Below are 7,853 nucleotides of genomic sequence, written 5' to 3'. Positions count from 1 at the left end.
TTTCCTTTTAGCCTAAAAGCCCTATGATTACCAATGACTTGCTCAAGCCTCATTTTCCTCCTCTTTGAAGCAGAGAGCGTGAAATCTGCTGCTCTACTTCATAGGGAGGGGGTAACCGGCTCAGTAAGCCTTAAAACACAACACAACTGTCAGCTACCACCATGATTATTAGGATTCTTTATGCAGCTCTCTTTCTTCCAAACATGTTTCGTGTCTTTTATCATTTGGAAGATCAGTTCAGTGCTTTACAGGAATTCCTACAATTCGGTCTTTGGTTTGATGAAATAGGAGGCAGGATGTCAGCTCAGGTTAGATGAAGTTGATGCAAATGACAGTAGCAGCTGAAAAATTTTCAGAAGGAAGTGGGCTGAGGCCTCCCTTGGTCTCCAGAGATGGCCTCTTCTTAACCTTTTTCAAGGGGCACGAACAGTGCTTACTAAGGAACTCATGTTCTCAAGTACAGCTTTGCCTAAAGAATTGACAAGATCTTGGCAATCTAATAGTAATTTAAGGTGCTTATCTTTTGCTGAGCACCTGTGAGTTTCCAAGTAATTTATCCACGTTAACTCATTGGCACTCCCAACCCTACACCAGCCTTCACTCTTGCCTTTGGTATAGAGCAGTGGTCGGCAAACTCATTAGTCAACAGAGCCAAATATCAACAGTACAACGACTGAAATTTCTTTGGAGAGCCGAAAACCGACTTCTGCGCATGGGCCACGAAGTTTCAATCGCACTGTACGTGTGCGCCCGCACGTGGTATTTTGCGGAAGAGCCACACTCAAGGGGCCAAAGAGCCGCATGTGGCTCGCGAGCCTCAGTTTGCCGACCTAGGGTATAGAGGGAGGTGATATTATCTGAGCTTCGCATTCAGAGAAGGCCCCTGGGTTGGGAGTGACAGTCACTTGGTCCACTCTGGTGGAATTCTTCCCTGCCACCAGTGGCAAGCCCCCTCATCTCTTGTCCCCCCACCAAAGGACTCCAGGGGTGCTATCTCAGTGCCTTGCCCAGCATCACTGGGTGTCAGAACACGAATGGCTCCTTAAGGACTTCTTGCTGAGGCGACTCCTTCTACAGTGTAAGAAACTGAAGCGTTCAGTCAACCCAGAAGTGAAATGCCCAACGCAGGACAGCTAGTGAGGGACACAGTGAATAACTTAAGAGGCAAAACCCAGAAATTATCCTCCACCTTCACCCTCACACACCCTAACAACTGAACAACTAAACATTCCTGTGTCCCTCTAGGCATCTCAATAGTACTGAATTCTAAGGGATACAGGGTACAGGGAAGACATTATGATGTCCAAAGCCTAAAATGGGTCATTCTTAAGGGAAATGAAAATTATAATTTCATCATTCTGGATAGAATGAGTTAAGGCAGTGGTCGGCAAATGGAGGCTCGTGAGCCACATGCGGCTCTTTGGCCCCTTGAGTGTGGCTCTTCCACAAAATGCCACGGCCTGGGCGAGTCTATTTTGAAGAAGTGGCGTTAGAAGAAGTTTAAGTGTAAAAAATTTGGCTCTCAAGAAATTTCAATCGTTGTACTGTTGATATTTGGCTCTGTTGACTAATGAGTTTGCCGACCACCGAGTTAAGGGAAAGAGCTCTCTCACCCAACTGCTAAATTAACACAAACCCCTAGGCACCGGGCTTTAGGAAACTGACAGTTAGTTAGTGAGCAGTTACGATGTGAAATGAAAGTGTACACAGTGGTCTAGAAGCCTGGGCGTTCTACTTTCAGTATTACCTACCCTAAGGTGGAATATAATACCTTTGCTTAAATCACAGCTGTTTCAGGTCCATCTTTTCCCAGAATAGGCACATAATAAATATTTGTGGATTGATTAGGTGGGCAAACATTCTTTGCACTTTTCCATCTTCCATCTTATTCTTTTTAATTTTTTATTCTTGAATGTTTAGCAAAGGTGCAGGTGGTTAGTGTTCAATACAGCTGGAAGGGATGTTGGTGATAGTGGCTGTCATCTGTATTTCCCAAACTGATTTCTAAGTGCCAATGATTCTGGGTATCTTGAAAGAAAAAAAAAAGGTTCTGTGTTTAAATAAGTTGGGGGAACATTATTTAACTTCCTACTCTAGTTCCCCAAGATTCTCAAGGCACATTAAATAGGCTGAGAAGAGTTTGGGGGGAAATACACAGTTCTAACTTTGTTAAAGTAATTTCTTTTTAAGTCGATTTGATTATGGAACAGTTCCCTCCCCATCTTTTTTGTCGTATCTGTTAAAGTTCCACAAATTTATGGTCTTTGGAAAATACCTTGGGAACTACTACTTGAACCCAATTTCTAAATTTTACTGGCAAAAAAACAGAGGTTCTAAGAGGGGTTGAATTTCTTATAGGTAGTTAGTAGGGGAGCTAGGACTAGAGCCCTATTTCTTGACTGCCTGGTTCAAACTGGTCAACCACACCCAACTAGGGGGCATTTCTTAAGGTGGGTTCTGGGATGCCAGGCATTATATGTAGTCCTTAAGATAATGGGTAAAAAGGATGAGAACATTTACTCCATAATGGGTTCTTTTGGGATACTTTTCTAGAAGATAGAGGTTGTTTTAGGTGCTTTTAAAAATGGGTAATTGTATCCCACTCTTTTGTGACTCCATAGTTCTTGAGGTGCCTTTCATTGCAGCCTGGATATACCACTTATTTAATAAATGTTAAAGAACCTCGTGGGGTCAGAGGAGGTTGGTGTCAGGGAGGAAGAAGGAAAGGGTCGGGGCCTGAAAGGAGAGAGAAAAGGAAAATGTGAATAAAGAGAGGGGTAGGAGAAACCAAGATGGTGGCATAGGTAAGCACCTAAACTGCTGCCTCGCACAACAATTTCAAAACTACAACTAAAAGACAGAACGGACACCATCCAGAACCACAGGAAAGCTGGCTGAGTGAAAATTCTACAACTAGAAGGAAAGAGAAAAGCTCACAGAGAATTGGAGGTACGGCAAAGGGTCTTTGTGCGCGCAGAGAGGAAGGGCGGCTGAGAGCCTGGCTGACTTTCTCTGGCGGAAGGGGGAAGGAAGCCCCCGACCGCACTGAACCCCAGTTCTGACTGCACTGAAACCCAGTTCCGGGCGAGCCCCTGGGGACCCACGCTCTTGTGGGGGGAGTCTGGACTCTCGGGCGGAGACTCGGGAACCGGGGAAGGCGGAGGACTGAAAGCGCGCGCGCGCGTGTGCCAGTGCGCACAAAGGCTGCGGAGGTTGCCATAGGCTTTCCCTAGTGGAAGGGAGTCGGAGGTTCCTGACTGCACTGAACCCCGGTTCCAGGCGAGCCCCTGGGGACCCACGCTCTTGTGGGGGGAGTCTGGACTCTCGGGCAGAGACTCAGGAGCCAGGGAAGGTGGAGGTCTGAAGGCGCGCACGTGCGCGCAAGGGTAAGGCTGACAGGAAGCCAAGACTGAGACTCCACCCCATCCAAGCTGAGCACAGAGGCTATTGCAATTTGGCAAGTCTAATCCTATAAGGCTGTCTCCAGCACCGAACCTCTCCCAGCATAGACACAGCTGATCCTTACAGCCAACTGGCCTGGAGGTCAATTCTTCCCAGTGATACCAACAACAATCAAGACTTAATTACAACAAGGCTGTACACACAGTTCACAAAGGGGTGCACCAAGAGTGTCCACCTCAGGTTAACTGGGGAGGCAGACCCACTGGGCCATATAGGAAACCTAGCACACAAATCTACCTTACCAACTCAGGGAAGCAGTGAAAATGCGGTGTCAAAGAATCAGATCACAAACGAAAGAAATGGAGGAAAACAAACGACTGGATATAGAATTCAAAACCACGGTTATAAGGCTTTTTAAGAATATCCTAGAAAAGGCCGATAAATATAACGAGACCCTCGAAGATATGAAAAAGGACCAACTAGAAATTAAACATACACTGACTGAAATAAAAAATATTATACAGAGACCCAAAAACAGACAAGAGGAACACAAAAATCAAGTCAAAGAATTGAAACACAAAGAAGCAAAAAACACTCAACCGAAAAAGCAAAAAGAAAAAAAAAAATCCAAAAAGTTGAAGATAGTGTAAGAAGACTCTGGGACAACTTCAAGCGTACCAACATCAGAATTATGGGGGTGCCAGAAGAAGAGAGAGAGCAAGATACTGAAAACCTATTTGAAGAAATAATGACCGAAAACTTCCCCCACCTGGTGAAAGAAATAGACTTACAAGTCCAGGAAGCGCACAGAACCCCAAACAAAAGGAATCCAAAGAGGACCACACCAAGACACATTATAATTAAAATGCCAAGAGCAAAAGACAAAGAGAGAATATTAAAAGCAGCAAGAGAAAAACAGTTAATTACCTACAAGGGAGCACCCATACGACTGTCAGCTGATTTCTCAACAGAAACTATGCAGGCCAGACGGGAGTGGCAAGAAATTTTCAATGTGATGAATAGCAAGAACCTACAACCAAGATTACTCTACCCAGCAAAGCTATCATTCAGAATTGAAGGGCAGATAAAGAGCTTCACAGATAAGAAAAAGCTAAAGGAGTTCATCACCACCAAACCAGTATTATATGAAATGCTGAAAGGTATTCTTAAAGAAGAGGAAGAAGAAAAAAGTAAAGAGAAAAATTATGAACAACAAATACATATCTATCAACAAGTGAACCTAAAAATCAAGTGAATTAAAAACCTGAGGAACAGAATAATCTGGTGAATATAATAGAATCAGGGGCATAGAAAGGGAGTGGACTGATAATTCTCAGGGGGAAAGGGGTATGGGGAGGTTCATGAAGTGACTGGACAAAAATCATACACCTATGGATGAGGACAGTGGGGGGGGAGGTAAGGGCAGAAGGTGGGGTGGGAACTGGGTGGAGGGGAGCTATGGGGGGAAAAAGGAGAAATAATTGTAATAATCTGAATAAAGATTTATTTAAAAAAAATAAAAAGAGAGGGGTAGATGAAAAATAGGATCCAGCAGCCACTGATCAGTGGACGATAGTTGAGCCCTGGCAGAGAAAGAAAAGGAGACAGCTAGCTGTAGGTGACTGAAAAACAAAACAAACTGAGTGAACAGGAAGCTTTGCTTTTAAAAAGTAAAAGTGACTCATGAGGCTAATTTGGATGCTGGCCATGCCAGGAGGGCCCTGCCAGGAGATTGGGTTGAGCACCAACTGCCGAGAACCTTAGTGAACTCAGACCAAGGTGTATTTATTGAATGAGTACAATAAATATGCAAGGTGTCTTCTTAAGCACCACAATAACACATGAGTAAGACACAGGTCTTACCCTCAGGGAAGTGACAATCTAACAAGAGAAAAGCTAGGACAGGGACTTTGCTAAGACAAGGAAAGGTAGAATGTGATCAGTGCCCCTATAGGTACAAGAAGCCAGTTCTGCGAGGAATCAGGTGACAGGAAGATCATATCAAGTCTTGAAGCTCTAAAAGGCCTATGTGGGAGGGCCATGAGGCATAGATAGGATTGAACCAGGCAATAGTGGGAGATAAGAGGAGAGGCATTTCAAGGCAATATGATAAAGCATCTTCAGGAGGTGGGAAAGCATATGGATCAGTGAGAGTTTGCAGCCAAGTGGATTGCAGCCAAGGGGGTATGTGGACTGGGAGTGGTGTAGAGAGAAAGTCTTGAAGTCACACTGGGGGGCTTTGAATGCCTGGCTCAGGTACTGATGTTCCAGGTAGTCAATGGGTATCTAGTGAAGTGTGTGTGTGTGTGTGTGTGTGTGTGTGTGTGTGTGTCCAGGTAGTCGATGGGTATCTAGAGAAGTGTGTGTGTGTGTGTGTGTGTGTGTGTGTGTGTGTCCAGGTAGTCAATGGGTATATAGTGAAGTGTGTGTGTGTGTGTGTGTGTGTGTGTCCAGGTAGTCGATGGGTATCTAGTGAAGTGTGTGTGTATGTAGAGGAATAATAACATTAGAGATGGTTTTCAGGCTGGGTGACTGTGCAGAAGGGGTAAGTCAGGGAAGGGGCTCACCTAGTGAGGGAAGATGCACTTCAGTTTTGGAGACACTAAGGATCAATCTGAAAATCCTGCCAGAAATAGTGCCTGAGTTTTCTGACCACAGAGACACAGAAGGTTCTGGTCATTACCTCAGGGGTTAGGGAACAAGAAAGAATGAGAAGAAAAGAGCCAGGAGGAAAAGACACAAAGAACAGCCACAAGAGGTGGAGGTGTCTTTCTTTTTTAAATGAAATTTATTGGGAAGACGTTGGTTAATAAAATTCTATAGGTTTCAAGTGTACAGTGCGTCCCTAATAAACATCTGTGTATTGTATTGTGTGTTTACCATCCAAAGTCTCTTTCCATCACCATTTAATCCCCCTTTACCCTCTTTTACCTCCCCCAACTCCTTTTCCCTCTTGTAATCACTATACTGTTGTGTCTAAGAGGGTTTTTAAAAATTTATTTCCTTTACCTTTTTCACCCAGCCTCCCGACTCCCTCCACTCTGACAGTCTGTTCTCCTTATCTATGAGTCTGTTTCTATTTTGTTTTTTAGTTTATTTTGTTCATTAGATTCTACATATGAGATCATATGGTACTTGTCTTTCTCTGACTGGCTTATTTCATTTAGCATAATATTCTCCAGGTCCATCCATACTGTTGCAAAGGTAAGATTTCCTTTTTTTTTTTTTCTTTGTACAGCCCAGCAGTATTCCATTGGGTAAATGTACCATGTCTTTTTTATCCACTCATCTGCTGATGGGCACTTGGGCTGCTTCCAAATCTTGGCTATTGTAAATAACGCTGCAATGACCATAGGGATGCATATATTCTTTTGAATTATTGCTTCAGGTTTCTTCTGATATATTTCCAGAAATGGAATCGCTGGGTCATAAATAGCAAGGAGTTTCCTCAAAAATTTTTTAAAATAAAAAAAATTTTTTTTAAAGAGGTGGAAGTTTCAATAAAGAAATTAATAGCCAGAGTTTCGAAACCCAGACTTGGAATTGAGAGTAGTGTGTTTCAATGCCAGTGGCCTGACTACTCATGAATAGCAAAGGGACTTCAAGGAGTTTCAATTTATTTTTATTCATTCTAGCCTAAGGATATGTTTTACTGATTTTAGAGAGAGGGGAAGGGAGGGAGGAAGGGAAAGAGAGAAACATAGATGTAGGAGAGACACTGATTGGTTGCCTCCCATAGGTGCTCCCACCAGGGATGGAACCCTAAACCTAGGTTTGTGCCTGACCAGGAATCCATGGGCAACCTCTCTGTGCATGGGACAATGCTCCCAACTGGGCCACACTGGCCAGGGCTCAAAGAGTTTGAGTTTGTTTCCTCATTAATGGGAGTGATGTACATCTCAAAGGTTGAGAGCATTCACTGAGATAAATCCCTTAGCAAAGGGGTTTGCACACCTAGGAGGCGGCTAGAGAAGGACCTGGAAAGATTAAGGGTCTTCCTCTGAGGGAAATGAGGGCAGGGACCCCCCCAGGAAGCCCAAAGGGGTTTGCACACCTAGGGGGCAGCTAGAGAAGGACCTGGAAAGATTAAGGGTCTTCCCCTGAGGGAAATGAGGGCAGGGACCCTCAGGGAGCCCAAAGCCTTTGCTTTAGCCGAATTTGCTGGCTGCCCTGTGAGGGGAATGGGTGAACGGGTCAAGGCAGCCTTAGCCTCGTCCCCACTCCAAGGCACTGCCCTGTCACCCAGGCTCCATCTCGCTGCACCACCCCCCCGCCCCCCAGCAAGTTCTGGAAGGCAGACGCGCATGCGCCCTCCTGCGCCCCTGCCCAGCTTTCCACGTTTCACTTCCCTCCCTTTTCCTCCGCAGCTCCTGCTCCACCGCTACGATTGGCCAGACGACCTCCTCTCCTCGTCCAATGAACGCCGGCCTCTCGCCCCCGTGTTACTGGGT

The sequence above is a fragment of the Plecotus auritus genome, assembly GCF_963455305.1.
Source record: "Plecotus auritus genome assembly, chromosome: 9".
Lineage (NCBI taxonomy): Eukaryota > Metazoa > Chordata > Mammalia > Chiroptera > Vespertilionidae > Plecotus > Plecotus auritus.
The sequence above is the reverse complement of the archived record's forward strand: the minus strand, read 5'-3'. Positions refer to the sequence as shown.